The sequence below is a fragment of the Schistocerca cancellata genome, chromosome 1 (assembly GCF_023864275.1).
Source record: "Schistocerca cancellata isolate TAMUIC-IGC-003103 chromosome 1, iqSchCanc2.1, whole genome shotgun sequence".
NCBI classification, from domain to species: domain Eukaryota; kingdom Metazoa; phylum Arthropoda; class Insecta; order Orthoptera; family Acrididae; genus Schistocerca; species Schistocerca cancellata.
Genome location: NC_064626.1, coordinates 389,822,214 through 389,840,066, shown reverse-complemented (window position 1 = coordinate 389,840,066; position 17,853 = coordinate 389,822,214). Strand labels below are relative to the sequence as shown.

The window sequence follows — 17,853 nt, the reverse complement described above, 5'->3', positions numbered from 1 at the left end:
ACACAGTAATCTTTCTCAAATGATTTTATAGAAACGACCCAGTAAAAATATTTCATTTTTATCTTGCTTGTAGCATTAAATGTCAGCTTCGTGGCGAAGTGCCCATCATCTCACTAATGGTCATACTTATTGTGGTATACACATTTTAGTAAGACGCTATGCAAAATTCGAAAAGTTTGCAATGAAAAATAGGGGTTGCTATTATTTTGCATATGGTGCATATTACATCATATGTTGCTGCATATGAAATTTAGCTAACATGTTGAATTTTTGTTTAGACTTGGGAGGTGGTCTCCATCTGCCTCTGATTTGAGAAAATGGATTCTATGTAGCGTGCTCACTTCTGGTCCCACGTCTGCGAGAATGAAATACTCACAACATCTCTCATATCTCCTAAACCGCTCGAGACATCAAAACGAAAGTTTGGCAGATGATAGCTCACAAGGAGAACAGTATTTTGCCAGTTTGTAAACACACGGAACTTTCTTATCTGTGGTGATATATCAGTACTTATACTTCCCTCTGTATTTTTTTACACCAGTGACTGCAATTTTTTAAGAGTTTTCGACAGCTTTTGAAACAAGAGTTTCCTGCTATCAAAATAAACATGAAATTTCTTCTCGTATGTTACTGCAAACCGACACTATGTGGTTTTTTGTAAGCTATTGAGCTCTGTGATTGCCAGTTACTTGTTTAATGGGGCACTCTGTTTCAGATTTATGTCGCAATAGCTGCTGTGAGATGAGTTTGTACAAATTACACTGTGTATTGACAAAGGCAGTACAATTAAACCTGTCAACAGCAGAAATGTGACCATTACTCATAAATGGTGAAGCTTCTTCAAATGAGAAAAGGTTAACAACTCACACAAAAATAAATTGCCAATTCTGTTGGAATTTTGGTTGAATCCCCATACTCCATCGTGTTTTTAACACTGAGCGACTGGAATGGAAACTTACCAAAGAGATTTTATTCCTTCTCTTGATCTGAGCAATATTAAAATAATGATGAGCATTCCTTCAGGTGGAATGATAGGCACATGCCAGATGCTGGGTTACTTACTTGCCAAACTGACACTGCGTGATCGCGAATAAAATAGTTGTTACTGAGAAAAATAAACAATTGATCTGTCGCACAACACAGTGGTCAGTGTATTGTCAGCAGCAGAGGATAATACACATGGACAAGAATGCAGAAGCTAGCCACGTGTGCTGTGTGAGCTAGAGTTCGAAAAACATTGTCATGAAAGTAGATCTTCCTTTGTCAGCAGTACATTTCAACAAATTAAATATATCTAATCACCACACTCTTTTAGGATATTCCTACTTTCATAATAATATGGGCCTTTTTTTCATTTGTGTTGCCCGTTGTATAATTAGTTTATTACTGCTGATTATGTGCATGCAGCAAGTGAAATTCTTTTTCTCATCATGGCAACCCAATTAAAACATTGTTACTTGTGACTGCTTTTCGACTGTTTCTAGCTTGCAGTGTAAATGTGATGTCCACATATACATAGTATAATGTCTCTTGTTACATCCATATCCGAGTAACGATGGTGAAACTTATGTACTTCACTTCTTGGACGCTTTTTACCAGAATTAAAGGGGTAATATCTGTGGAAATTACTCTTTTTCGACTTTTTGCAACAGATTGTAGAGATACGTCAGCATAACAGGTAGCAATTAGATAACCTTGTTTTACTTACCTGCCTTGCTTCTAAATCATGTGATTTTCAATATTCCTTACTTCCTTATTCACTACTCTCACGATTAATCCTCTGTCCCTTCTTACAATCTGAAAACATTGTGGAGGCAGAAAACTGAATGTGTGTTGTTCTTGACAAAAGAAGAAACAAAACAAAATAACTACAGATATTTGTAACTGAAAACTATTATGTACTAATGAAAGTAGATGGAGCGCTTAAACAGTGAAAAACGAAACACTACTCAGTGATAATAAAATTCAATATACCATAAGGCCGTATTTTTCGGATGGGCAATACTTTCGCTGCCCATATGCACCATGCCGAAGTGAGCATATGGCAGGACTGCCTTCCTGCTCCCCACCTCACCCTTCCCGCCGTGCTTGGGTGGCACATGGCGCGAGGAACTGTGCCGCAACCATAACGCTGCGCAACCCGGCGCAGGCGCGTGTTGTGCCCCAGTGCTGTCCCAATTTGCGCGGTCCCATTTGAACCTGTGAAGTTAAAAAAAACACGCGCTGTGTTGCGTCGCGCCACACGTGTTTCAAGTTGCACCTAACCTAACAGCAACAAACATGCCACCACCAACTTTATTTAGCCTATCCTTTCTGACCACTGTTAGGTCCTTTGCAAAAATTTTAGTCAGCCTATAACGATTTGAGTGTCAGTGTTTCCTATTAGCACTTAGAGCTCTGATATTTCCAACACAGCCATGACAGTTTATTATTGTTATACTGAAAGTTCCTAGATCTAAATTCTTCCTGTGTTCAACCTTTGAGGCTGAAGCCCTTTTTGTGCTTCCCGAAGACCCTCTAAAATAGAAACAGACGAAAAACAGCAGGACAAAATAGTGATAGATTTGGAAAGCCAGTGGCAACAACTTCGGGCTGTACTCATGCTAGTGAAATGCCTGTGTACTTGTGCTGCACATATAAGACATGTAAATCTGGTTGAAAGTAACTAACTGAATATTTCATTGGATAGATAAAAAAATCTGCTCACCAAGTGGCGGCAGAACACACACATTAAACTGTTGTGATTGGCTTTCAGAGACAGTGTTTCCTTCTTCAGGCAGTCTTTCCTTCTCTTCCTGTATGGTAAGTCTCCCCTGACCTGCAATTCTGGGTGACTTTCACAAAATATACCCCTTTTCCTAGACCTCTCCAATCCTTTTCCTTCGCCCTTCTTCCAACCCCTTCAACCCTTCTGTGTGAAGGAGGAGCCACTGGCTCTGAAAACTTGCCAGCCACAACAGTCTTTTATGTGTGTGTGTTCTGCTGCCACTTGGTGAGTAGGTTTTTTATCCATCCAATAAAATAATTTTATCAATAATTGATTGTTTCCATTATTATAACTGATTATTTCAGTGTATTAAACTAATAGGTTTTTTGTCTTGTCTCTTTTCTCCCAGTATAAGGTTCAAATCTATGTGAAAATAATACACAATTTGTGAGTTTACCTGCAAATTAATACGTTGTGTGTTTTTATGGCATTTAACCCATGCCATTCTTGTTTCTGAATTGCCTGATTATCTGGAGTTCTTACAGCCTCAAGTAATCCAGCTACATGAAGTTCCACTGTGTATCATAATGCAAGCAGGATAAAGAATGATGTGCACTGTAGTTTGCTTGGCACTCAACACCATAGATTTTGTGGGTTTGGAGATGGAGAATCATAATGTTGACCTAGAGGGGGTGTAACTAGGGCCAAGTTGGAAAGTATGTAACTTATCAACAAGAATAATTACTGGAAACAAGTGAAGATATTTGGCAAGGAATTCATTAACATTTTCCAAATGGTAAAGCTCATAAGCACCTGCTTGTGAACTGCTGTTTATTACAAGGGTTGAATGAAAAGTAATGCCTCCACCTTCGTTAATTGGGTTTGGATGGGAATATTTTAATAAACCAAATGCACAAATAATCCTTAGAATGTGATCTTTAACTACCAATATTCGCTTTTCCACTTAATCAGCAGCCAATTGGATACATTTGTGCCAAAGATGAACAAGTTTTCTGAAATAGTCATGGATGAAGTAGACACACTGTTTCCACAACCATGGTCTTACAGTTCTTTCAGCATCTTCATCAGAAGCATAATGATGTCCCCACAGATCATCTTTCATTATCGGGAACAGATGGAAGTCAGACAATGCTAAATCTGGCCTGTATGGAGGATGCCATATGGTGGTGAGATTCAGTCCCTGAAGTTCTGCTGTGGTGATACATGAATTGTGTAGTTTGGCATTGTCATGCTGCGGGAAAATATTTCCCTTTTCCTTCCGGACCCTGTTAGCCGTCATTTCAGAATTTATAGTGTTATGATGTAATGCTCTGAATTTATTGTTGTTCCACGATCAAGGAAATTAACATTGATAACACCATCTGCGTCCCAGAACACTTACCTTTCTGGTTATTTGGTACCTTCACTTGTGTTCTTCACAGAGTGATTTGGCACAGCAGAGAAAAAGTTGTCTTATTTCTATTTGAGGCAGTTCTTCATTTAAATCTCACACAATCCATCCTCACTTAGGTGTTTTATAACCACACAAATGCCTAGGTTTTCCTTATGCAGGCAGCAACCACGAACTGTAATCTTATCCATCCCATATTGTCATCTCTAATGATCTAAGTGTCAGTAAGGCATCTTTGCTATCTTCTTTTCTTTGATTTGGTTTCTTTTTCACTATTTGGCCCTTTGTGTTATCTGAGCTTGTAACTCCATTTATTTCATTTTTTATCTGATATTAGGACCGTTCTCTGTGCTGTGGCATATCTCTTGTCTTGTGTGTCACTCCTAATTTTTCAGGTTTTCAGTTTTCATCTATTCCTATCATTACTGTGTAAATTACAGTTTCCTTTAATTATGCTGGACAATGAATTAGTACTCAACCTCACCACTGGAGGTCTGTTTTCTATAATTTGTTTTTATCTTCTTTGTAAGGAATCTCTGATACTGCTTGCTAGTAGGTCTGTTTTCAAATGTCCATCTGGGCCCAAGGCTTGGCATTGTGCATTAGAATTATTATTATTATTGTCTTTCCAATTACACAGCCTATGGGAGTTGAAAATGCTGAAGTGATAAATGTTCCAGAGAATGCCAGGAGGGTATCAGAAAATGAGCATCCACTGGAGTACATGGCCAATCCCATGGATCTTGCCAACAAGATATCAGTGTAGATGAACTCTCAGTAGCAAACATATCTGCTTGCAGCACACAAAACGGAAATTACCTGATAAGACATTAAAATATCATGTAGAAGAATGGAATCGTCAGCCTGGCTGGACAACAAAAAGTTTGTCTTACAACAATCGCACTGAGAAAACCACAAAAATCCATGAATTCAGATTCTAGCATCCTCTCTCATTAAGCCCCCCCCCCCCCCCTCTCTCTCTCTCTCTCTCTCTCTCTCTCTCTCTCTCTCTCTCTCTCTCTCTCTCTCTCCAAATAAAATGTCATTTTTTGTTATACTTCCATTGCACACACTAATTTGTCGACTGACCATTTATGTATCCATTGGAATTTTATTTATATATTCCACAAGTATCCAGACAGGGAAGATATGTGGCAGTTAAATTGGGCTTTGCAAGCCTGCTTTGCATTTGTTGCTGTTGTTGTGGTCTTCAGTCCTGAGACTGGTTTGATGCAGCTCTCCATGCTACTCTATCCTGTGCAAGCTTCTTCATCTCGCAGTAACTACTGCAACCTACATCTTTCTGAATCTGCTTAGTGTATTCATCTCTTGGTCTCCCTCTACGATTTTTACCCTCCACACTGCCCTCCAGTACTAAATTGGTGATCCCTTGATGCCTTAGAACATGTCCTACCAACCGATCCCTTCTTCTAGTCAAGTTGTGCCACAAATTTCTCTTCTCCCCAATCCTATTCAATACCTCCTCATTACTTATGTGATCTACCCATCTAATCTTCAGCATTCTCCTGTAGCACCATATTTTGAAAGCTTCTATTCTCTTCTTGTCCAAACTATTCATTGTCCATGTTTCACTTCCATACATAGCTACACTCCATACAAATACTTTCAGAAACGACTTCCTGACATTTAAATCTATACTTGATGTTAACAAATTTCTCTTCTTCAGAAACGCTTTCCCTGACATTGCCAGTCTACATTTTATATCCTCTCTACTTCGACTATCATCAGTTATTTTGCTCCCCAAATAGGAAAACTCCTTTACTACTTTAAGTGTCTCATTTCCTAATCTAATTCCCTCAGCATCACCAGACTTAATTCGACTACATTCCTTTATCCTCGTTTTGCTTTTGTTGATGTTCATCTTATATCCTCCTTTCAAGACACTATCCATTCCGTTCAACTGCTCTTCCAGGTCCTTTGCTGTCTCTGACAGAATTACAATGTCATCGGCGAACCTCAAAGTTTTTATTTCTTCTCCATGGATTTTAATACCTACTCTGAACTTTTCTTTTGTTTCCTTTATTGCTTGCTCAATATACAGATTGAATAACATCGGGGACAGGCTACAACCCTGTCTCACTCCCTTCCCAACCACTGCTTCCCTTTTGTGTCCCTCGACTCGTATAACTGCCATCTGGTTTCTGTACAAATTGTAAATAGCCTTTCGCTCCCTGTATTTTACCCATGCCACCTTCAGAATTTGAAAGAGAGTATTCCAATCAACATTGTCAAAAGCTTTCTCTAAGTCGACAAATGCTAGAAACGTAGGTTTGCCTTTCCTTAATCTAGCTTCTAAGATAAGTCATAGGGGCAGTATTGCCTGATGTGTTCCAATATTTCTACGGAATCCCCTAGGTCGGCTTCTACTACTTATTCCATTCGTCTGTAAAGAATTCGTGTTAAGTATTTTGCAGCCATGACTTATTAAACTGATAGTTCAGTAATTTTCACATCTGTCAACACCTGCTTTTTTTTGGGATTGGAATTATTATATTCGTCTTGAAGTTTGAGGGTATTTCGCCTGTCTCATATATCTTGCTCACCAGATGGTAGAGTTTTGTCAGAACTGGCTCTCCCAAGGCTGTCAGTAGTTCTAATGGAATGCTGTCTACTCCCGGTGCCTTGTTTCGACTCAGATCTTTCAGTGCTCTGTCAACCTCTTCACGCAGTATTGTACCTCCCATTTCATCTTCATCTACATCCTCGTCCATTACCATAATATTGTCGTCAAGTACATTGCCCTTGTAAAGACACTCTATGTACTCCTCCTACCTTTCTGCTTTCCATTTTTTGCTTAGAACTGGGTTTCCATCTGAGCTCTTGATATTCATACAAGTGGTTCTCTTTTCTCCAAAGGTCTCTTTAATTTTCCTGTAGGCAGTATCTATCTTACCCCTAGTGAGATAAGCCTCTACATCCTTACATTTATCCTCTAGCCATCCCTGCTTAGCCATATTGCACTTCCTGTCAATCTCATTTTTGAGATGTCTATATTCCTTTTTGCCTGCTTCATTTACTGCATTTTTATATTTTCTCCTTTTGTCAATTAAGTTCAATATTTCTTCTGTTACCCAAGGAGTTCTACGAGCCCTCGTCTTTTTACCTACTTGATCCTCTGCTGCCTTCACTACTTCATCCCTCAGAGCTACCCATTCTTCTTCTACTGTACTTCTTTCTCCCATTCCTGTCAATTGTTCCCTTATTCTCTCTCTGAAACTCTGTACAACCTCTGGTTTAGTCAGTTTATCCAGGTCCCATCTCCATAAATTCCCACCTTTTTGCAGTTTCTTCAGTTTTAATCTACAGTTCATAACCAATAGATTGTGGTCAGAGTCCACGTGTGCCCCTGGAAATGTCTTACAATTTAAAACCTGGTTCCTAAATCTCTGTCTTACCATTATATAATCTATCTTATACCTTTTAGTATCTCCAGGGTTCTTCCATGTATACAACCTTCTTTCATGATTCTTGAACCAAGTATTAGCTATGATTAAGTTGTGCGCTGATGCAAATTCTACCAGGCGGCTTCCTCTTTAATTTCTTAGCCCCAATCCATATTCACCTACTACGTTTCCTTCTCTCCCTTTTCCTACAACTGAATTCCAGTCACCCATGACTATTAAATTTTCATCTTCCTTCACTATCTGAATAATTTCTTTTATTTTGTCATACATTTCTTCAATTTCTTCGTCATCTGCAGAGCTAGGTGTGCACTTCTCTTTTGGTGAGGAAGGCTGTGGCGACAAAGAAGTGCTACCTTCCCATACACCAACATCCCTCATTCCCATGGTCTTACTGCTATTGAACACTACCTTTCTCAATGTCCTTCAGACTCTATCCCACAACTATTTCTCCTTTCAAGGGAAGGAACACAAACAAATCCAAGGCACAGTACCACCCCAGACTGGAACAACTGAACTACATCCTTCACCTGGGCTTTGATTACCTATCATCATACCCTGAAATGAGGAACATCCTACCCAAGCTCAGTCTCACCCTTCCTAAAGTGGTGTTCCACCACCCACCCAACCTCCACAACATCCTAGTCCATCCCTATGCCACTCGCAATCCCAGCCCCTTGCCCCCATCCCCCACCCCTTCCTCTGGGGGCTCACCGTTCTTTGCCAGGTTCATGCTTGGCTACCACAGGGGCCCAGCCTTTGCAGCATTGATTCCCTTCTGTGCTGCTTGTCTATCCTGTTACTATTGTTTTCCCTCTCCCGTGGGGATCATGTCTGGGATGTATTTGGGAAAGTGTTTGGCATTTCCAGTAGCCAGAAGCAGAACACTCTCTCCACTGTTTCTCGTTCCTTTTTTCCTTTCTTCGTTTGCTGTCTCCTATCCTTCCTCTGCTTTGGTGTTTGAGGCTCCTATTTTTCTGCTTCCTCCCTGTGTGCTCCTGAAGGCTGCCCCCAAGCATCTGATGCATAACAGGTGACTGGGTAACACGTAATTCCAAGCCCCAGGTCAACAGGTAGGGTTCGCATGTGGCCCCTATTACAGCCCAGGCCCAGAGAGGGGTGATTGCCTGAGCTGCTACCTTCTCAAATTGCGGATTGGTTCCTCTGTCAGTTGTTCAGGAGGTGTGAACAATCACCTAAGGTGGGTAAGGCCCACATGGCAGGGGGGGGGGGGGGGGGCAGTTGGGAGATGTTGGCAGTCATGGGGGATTTTTATCACAATGATCCAATCATCATCTTCACAGTCCACGTCTACCAAACGTAAATGGAGTGAAGCTTCTGATTCAAAGACCCTCACAGTTGCACTGTGGTTCCTCATGGTTTCACATACTGAAGACGGACAGTCCTTTTCTACAGTATATCCATTTCTTATTCAGAAAGGTGTTATTTACTCAATGTCAATTTGCTTTTGGAGACTACTTGTGATTCTCAAGCCCAACAACTGTTTGCTGCTTCTCCTGTTCATGTCAAGACCCAGAGCACTCCGGGTTCTTCCTGTGGTGTTATTTATACTAGGCTGCTCTATGGTCTGACTGAGGCAGAAAACCATACATACATCCCTAATCAGGGTGTCATGGCCATCCGTCAGGTGATGAAAAAGATAGATGCCTCCTTAGTGCCCAAACACACTCTTTTTCTCACCTTTGATAAAATGTTGTTTCTGTCCAAGATCAAAGTAGGCTGTGAGGTTATCACAGTCAGACTGTTCATTCCTGTCCTTCTGCACTGCCCAACATGCCCATCGTCTCGATTGGTCCATTCTTTCCGACACATACTCAAGCGACCATTTCCCATGGGCTATCTATTTACTGACTCAAACCCCACCTATATGCTCACTCAAATGGCAGCTTACTAAGGCCGACTGGAGGCAACCTTCGACAAACATCATTTCCTCCCTTATGATGACCAGGTAGAATATCTTATAAACGTTATCGTTACTGCTGCAGAACGTTCCATTCCTCGCACTTCCTCTTTACCACACCATGTCCCGGACCCTTGGCGCACTGAGGCGTGTCACGACACAATTCACGCACAGAGACATGCTCTCTGCACTTAACTGCTATCCTATGATGACAAACTTCATTCATTATAAATAGTTGTGTGCACACTGTCATCGCACTCTTCGAGATAGTAAAAAAGCTAGCTGGATTTCATTAAATAGTTCTTTTAACAGTTCCACTCTCTCTTCTGCAGAGTAAGCCAACCTCCGATGGCTCTTTGGGACCAAGATCCATTCCCCAGTTTCCAGCGCAGTGGTTAGCACACTGGACTCGCATTCGGGAGGACGACGGTTCAATCCCGTCTCCGGCCATCCTGATTTAGGTTTTCCGTGATTTCCCTAAATCGCTTCAGGCAAATGCCGGGATGGTTCCTTTGAAAGGGCACGGCCGGTTTCCTTCCCCATCCTTTCCTCACCCGAGCTTGCGCTCCGTCTCTAATGACCTCGTTGTCGATGGGACGTTAAACACTAATCTCCTCCTCCCTCCTCCCAGTTTCCAGCCTGACAGTAGCAGACGATATCATAGGTATTATCTCCAACATCTTGGGACATCGTTTTGCGGAGATTTCGAGCTCCTCCCACTATCACCCTGCCTTCCTCCATCGGAAAGGAGCACAGGAGGCTCGGGCAATATCCTCCTCTTCTCAGAATTGTGAGTGCTGCAATGCCTCTTTAATATGAGGGAGCTAGATCATGCTCTCACTTCATCCTGATCCTCCATTCCAGGGCCAGACGATGTTCACATTCAGATTTTGCAGCACCTTCCTCTTGTGGGCAAACACTTTCTGCTTCATACTTACAACTGCATCTGGGCAGAGAGCATGTTTGCCAGAGGCTGGCATGAACCCACTGTCATACCCATACCTTAGCCCAGTAAGGACAAACATCTTCCTTGTATCTACTGCCCTATGTCTCTCACCAGCTGTATTTGCAATGTGATGGAAAGTATGATTTATGCCCGACTGGTATGGTGGCTCGAGTCTCGCAATTTACTAATTGCTGCACCGTGTGGATTTCGAGCGCGCTGTTCTGCAGTAGACCATCTTTTCACTTTGTCCGCCCATGTTATGAATGATTTTCTGTGGAAATCCCAGACTGTGGCTGTGTTTTTTCTATTTAGAGAAAGCCTACGACACCTCCTGGAAGACTGGTATCCTCCATACTCTCTACACGTGATGCTTCTGTGATCGCCTTTCCCATTTCCTTCAAGAATTTTTAAAAGGCAAGTTTTCAAGGTATGTGTGGGTTCTACCTTGTTGGACACCATTATCCAGGAAAACGGTGTGCCTCTGTTTCATTCTGAGCGTTGTCCGCTTTGCCATCGCCGTTGACCCTATAATGGCCTGTCTGCTGACAAGCATCTTCGGCCCCCTTTTTGTTGATGATTTTGCTATCTACTGCAGTTCTCCACGGACTTGTCTCATTGAGCGGCGTCTTCAGGGATGTCTCGATCGACAATGGCTTTCGTTTTTCCACTGACAAAACTGTTTGTATGAATTTTTGGTGAAGCAATTGACTTTTTCCTCCGTCTTTATATGTTAGGCCTGTTGCTTTTCCATTCATTGAAACTATGAAATTCCTGGGGCTCATGCTCCCTAGGAAACTTTCTTGGTTCTCCCACATGTCTTACCGGGCAGCCCACTATATGTGGTCCCTCAGTGTCCTACATGTCCTCAGTGGTACTTCCTGGGGAGCAGATCGAACCACCGTCCTCCATTTGTACCAGTCCGTAGTCCGTCTGAAAGTAGACTGTGTGTGTTTCGTTCATACATCTGCACGTCTGTCCCTCTTGCGCTGTCTCAATACTATCCACCATCATGGCATCCATTTGCCACTAGCACCTTTTATACTAGCCCAGTTGAGAATTTGTATGCAGAAGCTGTCAAACTACTGCTGTCCTACTGCTGTGACTTTCTCGTCAGCAGAAATGCGTGCTATTAGTCTACCATGCACGGCCACCCATCCTGTGCCGCCTCCTTCGAAGACTCCTTTTGTCGTCAGTATGGGGCGTGTCCCTCTTCTCTGTTACCTCCTGGAGTTTGCTTTCGGCTTTTGCTCTGGCAGCTTAACTTCACGCTATCTGCCACTTTCCCGGTGGGTGTGAACCCTTCACCACCTTGGCTTCGTGTGGCAGCCCGTTTTCACCTTGGCCTTCATTCATTTCCTAAGGACACTACTGCAGCCTTGGTCTATCACCTTCAGTTTCACGACCTTCACACGGAACTTCACAGTACTATCTTTTTGTACATTGGTGGCCCTCAGACTGACCGTGGTGTTGGGTATGCCTTCGTCACGGGCACCCACGTGTCTCTGTATTGGCTTCTGGAACATTGCTCAGTAATTACAGCAGAGCTCTTCGCCCTCTATCAAGGCACGCAGTATATCCTTTGACACAGGCTTTTAAATTGCGTCATCTGTACGCTGTACATCATCTGTCCCTTAGTGCAACAGGTCCAGGTAAGCTGTCACGTGCTCGCTCTTGATGTAGCCACTGTGATGTTTATGTGGGTTCCTGGTAATATCAGTCTGACAGGAAACGTGATTGCTGGCACTGTTGCCAAGGCTGCATTTATCGTTCCTCAGCCCGATAGTTCTTACAATCCCTCAGATGATTTATTTGTTGCTGTCTGGCAGCAGGTGGTGTCACTTTGGCATCTCGATTGGTCCTCCCTTCATGGGGAGAAGCTCCAGGTTATTAAGCCTCTCCCAGCGACTTGGACGACCTCCTCTCGGTCATCAGACAGTGAGGAGATCATTTTAGCTAGGATGCTTATTGGGCACTGTCTTTTCAGCCATTGCCATTTGTTAAGTGGTGGTCCCCCACCACTTTGTGCTTATTGCACTCAGCCTTTGACGGTTCACCATTTCCTGGCACAATGCCCTTTTTTAAACAACTTACATTCTTGTTTTGTGTTCGCTGTCTGAGTTATTGACTGTTTCAGCAGACGACCCTGGGTTGTCAACTGTGTTTTACTTTTTATCCATCATAGCAATGTGGCGAAGGCCATTTAATTTTTAGGTCAGGACATCCATGTCCCTATGGCATATTTTATAGACCTTTCTCCACGTCCCTGTTTTTAGCTGTCTTCTCTTCCATCGATTGGGACTAACGTGTAGTCATTTTTAACTCCTCTCTTTGTCTTCGTGTTCTATAGTTATGACATGGAAGCATATGACCCTGTTTGTTTTTGCCCTCTAAAACAAATAAAATAGACCACCCTCTGCCACAAGGACCATATTCTTGGAGAAGACCCAGATGCAAGACGTGCCCAATCCATCCACCCAGCACTTCCTATTCCAATCTTGTCATAGGTCGATCCTACCCCATCAGTGGCTGGGCCACCTGTGAAGGCAGCCATGTCCTTTACCAGCTTTGTTGCAATCATTGCACAGCTTTTTATGTTGGCATGACTGCCAACCAGCTGTCCAGCATGTACGGCCTCTGCCAAACTATGGCCAAAAGCAAAGCAGGCCACCCTGTGGTACGACATGCAGCATAAACGTAACATGCTTGAGTTCATTGGGTGCTTCACTACGCAAGCCGCCTGGATTCTATCCTCTACCGCCAGCATTTCTGAACTGCACAGACAGGAGTTATAGTTATAATGAATTCTCCACAACTTTAATTATCCTAGTCTCAACCTAGAGTAATATACTGTCCCCACACCCTCCAGTCAATGGTCGTGACCCTCTGTCAATGCACCACCCAATCTTTTCCCTGCTCCTCTCCTTTTTCTTTCCTTTTCTCCCCACTTCCCTGACCCACAACCTCCTGCCTTCTGATGCTCTCCTGGTTGCTGCTTGCATCCCACTCAATACACTACGTGATCAAAAGTATCCGGGCACCCCCAAAAACATAAGTTTTCCATATTAGGTGCATTGTGGTGTCACCTACTGCCAGGTGCTCCATATCAGTGACCTCAGTAGTCATTAGACATTGTGAGAGAGCAGAATGGGCACTCTACGGAACTCGAACTTCAAACTTGGTCAAGTGATTGGGTGTCACTTGTGTCATATGTATGTATGCGAGATTTCCACACTCCTAAACATCCCAAGGTCCGTTGTTTCTGATGTGATAATTAAGTGGAAACATGGAAGGACACGTACAGCACCAAAGTGTACAGGCCGACCTTATCTGTTGATTGACAGAGACCGCCTACATTTGAAGAGGGTCGTAATGTGTAATAGACAGACATCTATCCAGACCATCACACAGGAATTTCAAACTGCATCAGGATCCACTGCAAGTACTATGACAGTTAGGCAGGATGTGAGAAAATTTGGATTTCATGGTGGAGCGGCTGCTCATAAGCCAGACATCACGCCAGTAAATGCCAAACAACACCTCTCTTGGTATAAGGAGTATAAACATTGGACAATTGAACAGTGGAAAAACGTTGTGTGGAGTGAAGAATTACGGTGCACAATGTGGCAATCTGATGGCAGTGTGTGGGTATGGCAAATGTCATCTGAAAGCGTGTGTAGTGCCAACAGGAAAATTCGGAGGCTTTAATGTTATGGTGTGGTCCTGTTTTTCGTGGAAGGGGCTTGTGCCCCTTGTTGTTTTAAGCACCTTCTTGCTTTTCACTGTTGAAGAGCAATTTCGGGATGGCAATTATATCTATCAACATGATTGAGCATCTGTTTATAATGCACAGTCTGTGGCGGAGTGGTTACACGACAATAACATCCCTGTAATGGACTGGCCTGCACAGAGTCCTGACTGGAATCCTGTAGAACACCTTTGGGATGTTTTGGAATGCCGACTTCTTGCCAGGCCTCATCTATCTTGCCCTATACTGTTGATATTCCTAACTGGGGATTCCATTGTTTGAAGATGAGGAGTCTGTAATACAAATAGTGTGAAAATAAGTAGTAGTTTTGTGGTTGTAATTATGTACTACTTTATTACTTTAAAAATTTTTAATTTCATTAGTGCTACATAATTATTTTATATAGGAAAAAGTATCTCACATCATTATTAAAAAGCCTTTTTCCTCCACTTTATTCAGATTATACTTTTCTTTGTTTCAGATCCCGGATATTTGTTTTGTAAACAAACTGCGGCATTGTCCTCCATTTTAAGTATAAGTTTGTAAATTTTTATGAAACACTCTGTTGTTTAAGAAATATTGTAGCAGCTGAGTCAACATATGTGAATCAAAGTAGTATCATATTTTTGTAATTTCAGAGATTGGGTCATCAGCAAAAATATGTAAAGGGCATGGCATAATACATCAAAACTGCCATACTCATATCCTGATTGGTACAGTTTGTATAACTAAATATTATTAATTAATTGAAAAGAATTCACTACATGAATTTTCAAAGTAGTATATGAATTCATGCTAATAAAGGTCGATACATATAAAATCATAATCTTGTCAATATTTGCATGATTTTAAGGAGGCAAATTTAGTGGATACTATACACAAGGGAGGAATTCTGTAAATACACTCCTGGAAAATGAAAAAAGAACACCACGAATCCGTCGACCCAGCAAATGGAAATTTTATTGACACACACTTGGGGACATATACATCATACGATCACAAAGACAGAGCCATACCCACGTGAGAAAAGTCAACAGAGTGCACGCAATGTCGGTGCTAATACTGTGTATACCCTCCTTTTGCAGGAATGCAGGCCGCAGTTCTCCCATGAAGGTGATCATAGAGGTGACGACTGTAGTCTTGAGGAATGGCCTGCCATGCAGTGTCCACCTGGTGCCTCAGCTGGGCCAGATTCTGTGCCAGTCGTGCAGACCGCGCAAGATGACGTTTCATCCGCTCCCAAACATGCTCAGTGGGGGAAAGATCTGGGGATCATGTTGGCCAGGGCAGTGTGGGTACACCTTGAAGAGCACATTGGGTTGCATGGGAGACATGTGGACGTGCATTATCGTGTGGGAAAAGCATGTCGCCTTGTTGGTGCATGAACTGTAGCAAGACTGGTTGAATAATGGTTTCAATGTACAGTTCACTGTTCAATATTCCTTCTACTATCACCAGTGGAGAACGGTCAGTGTAGGCTATGGCTCCCCACACCATGATTCCAGATATTGGCCCTGTGTGCCTCTGTTGTATACACTCCAGATTTTGGCACTCCCCTGGACGACGCCACACACACGTTAGACTTTCATTGGCACCAAGGCAGAAGCGACTCTCATCACTGAAGATGACATGTCTCCATTTATCATTCCGTTAATGCCTATCGTGATACCAGTGGAGGTGGGCTGAGCGATGTTGGGGCATGAGCGGAAGATGCTGTAACGGCATGTGGGATCGTAGCCCTGCTTCACAGAGCCGGTTGTGAATGGTTCTTGGTGATACCCCCTTGAGCAACAGTGTCCCTAATTTGTTGTGAAATGATGGTGCTGTCGTGTACAGCACTTCATAAGATGCGACGGTCATGGTGCACATCTGTGTGTCGCCGCTGTCCGGACCCAGGTCGACGGGTAATATGCATTTTCTGCTGACCACTGGTGACAAACTCGATGCACTGTGGAGATCTCTCGCCCCCCATGCTGCGCAATTTTGCGGTATGTCCATCCGCCCTACCGCAGGCCCACTATATGCCCTCATTCAAACTCCATTAGTTGCATAAACAGTTCAAGGTACATGCTGTTGCAGCATGCTGACAATGTTGAAGACACACAAGGAGGCTCATATACCACGGCAAACTGGCTGCCATTGGCTCTGACGGTGAACAACTGCTGAGCAGCTTGCAACATTCCACAGCTGATAATGCAGTTCCTGGTGTGTCTGCAATGTGGCGCATTTGGTCATCATGTGCACTGCCCTCTCATAGTGTCCCGTGCAAGTATAACAGGTCTTATTCACTTGCATCAATCTGTTGCTTTTTCATTTTCCAGGAGTGCATAAATGCAATGTACGCTTGAAAAATAGTATTAATCACATGTATAATGCACAAAGATAACATAAAATATGTGTACTGACATGTTATATAACATATGTACTTGCCTGTACATAATTTGTATTGATAAATCTGTTTTAAGTATGTGTAAAAAGCTTTATTAATAATGTTCCTCACAGATACTTGTTAAGGATGTTGACAAATGTTTATAAAGCGTGATACCTGAAACAGTCATGTATCCTTACTATCAATAGAGTGCTTTGCAAATTTTATTCGAGTTGTTATATTGTATGCAATTGTTATGCATTATATACCTAAAAATACAGGATTAAGTTACTAAGAAAGTGACACACACACACACACACACACACACACACACACACACACACACACACACACACACACACAACATTCTTGTTGTCATGAAGAAGAAGAAGAAGAAGAAGAAGAAGAAGAAGAAGAAGAAGATGATAGGAGATTGGGAAAATCAAGCATGGATGTTAGACACAATAGCTGGCAAATACGAAATCACTATTAGATGTGGCTACAGATTCTTATGGTGTCCATATAGGTACTTTGTATAGGGATAATAGAAGGCATGTATTGATGTCATTACCCTCTGTTGCCTCCAGTTTATTCATAATGTTCTTGGCAGACACACGACCTCTACTTATAAGGACAAATAAGAATCCTTCACATTATTTTCTTTGGCAAATTTGGAGTGCATTAATGTATTAATTATGTTCATTACATTTATTTCATTGTATATGTTCAACAACTGGATTCAAATGTACTCTCCAGCAATTATGTCAATTTGCATGTTCAGCTCTGCACACTTCAGGATTTAGTGTGCTTTTTTAATGTTCTGCGTGTAAGAGAGCAAGGTGATAAGTTCTTGCTTGGTCTGACACAAAGGTGAAATGGTACTGACAACCGTTCTTTTAATTCTGCACAACCATGGTAGCTATTTACACTGATTTGAATTTTTATTTGTAGGATTAAAAAGGTTGCTGAATTCGTATCAGCAAACCAATACATGTTGTTCTTTCAACATTTCTTTGTAGATGACGATATGCTGCAAGCATAAAGTAATCTTTGGTGTGACATAGCTTGATAATGGCTGAGGGGGTGAGATTACTACTCATTAATAATGAAATAAAGTCTTTATTTAAAATTTTAAAAAAAGACTGCCATGTGCAAGAAAATGTCTCCTTTCAAAAAGATGGAGGTGTTTTAATCTACCAAATGGTTGTGCCCAGTGTTTTCTGGGATGATATGCTTTGACAGTGGATGTATGACATAAAGTACAAATTGTGGGAACATCTGCCCTATTCATCAGACATGGCACCTTCTGACTTTCACAAGTACCCTTACCTGA

At 42.2% G+C, this 17,853-nt stretch overlaps 1 protein-coding gene across 3 annotated transcripts in view; it reads left to right on the top strand.

Moving 5' to 3' along the window:
• Positions 1-16,835, top strand: part of LOC126175493 (ribosomal RNA processing protein 36 homolog) — an 86,658-nt gene extending 69,823 nt beyond the window's left edge. For 2 of the 3 annotated variants that reach the window (XM_049922326.1, XM_049922334.1), the window contains exon 7: positions 14,634-16,835. The gene's annotated coding sequence lies outside the window, so the exon portion shown is untranslated. The remainder of the gene's footprint in view (positions 1-14,633) is intronic. The other variant, XM_049922318.1, reaches the window with a different exon arrangement.
• Positions 16,836-17,853: the final 1,018 nt, after the last annotated feature.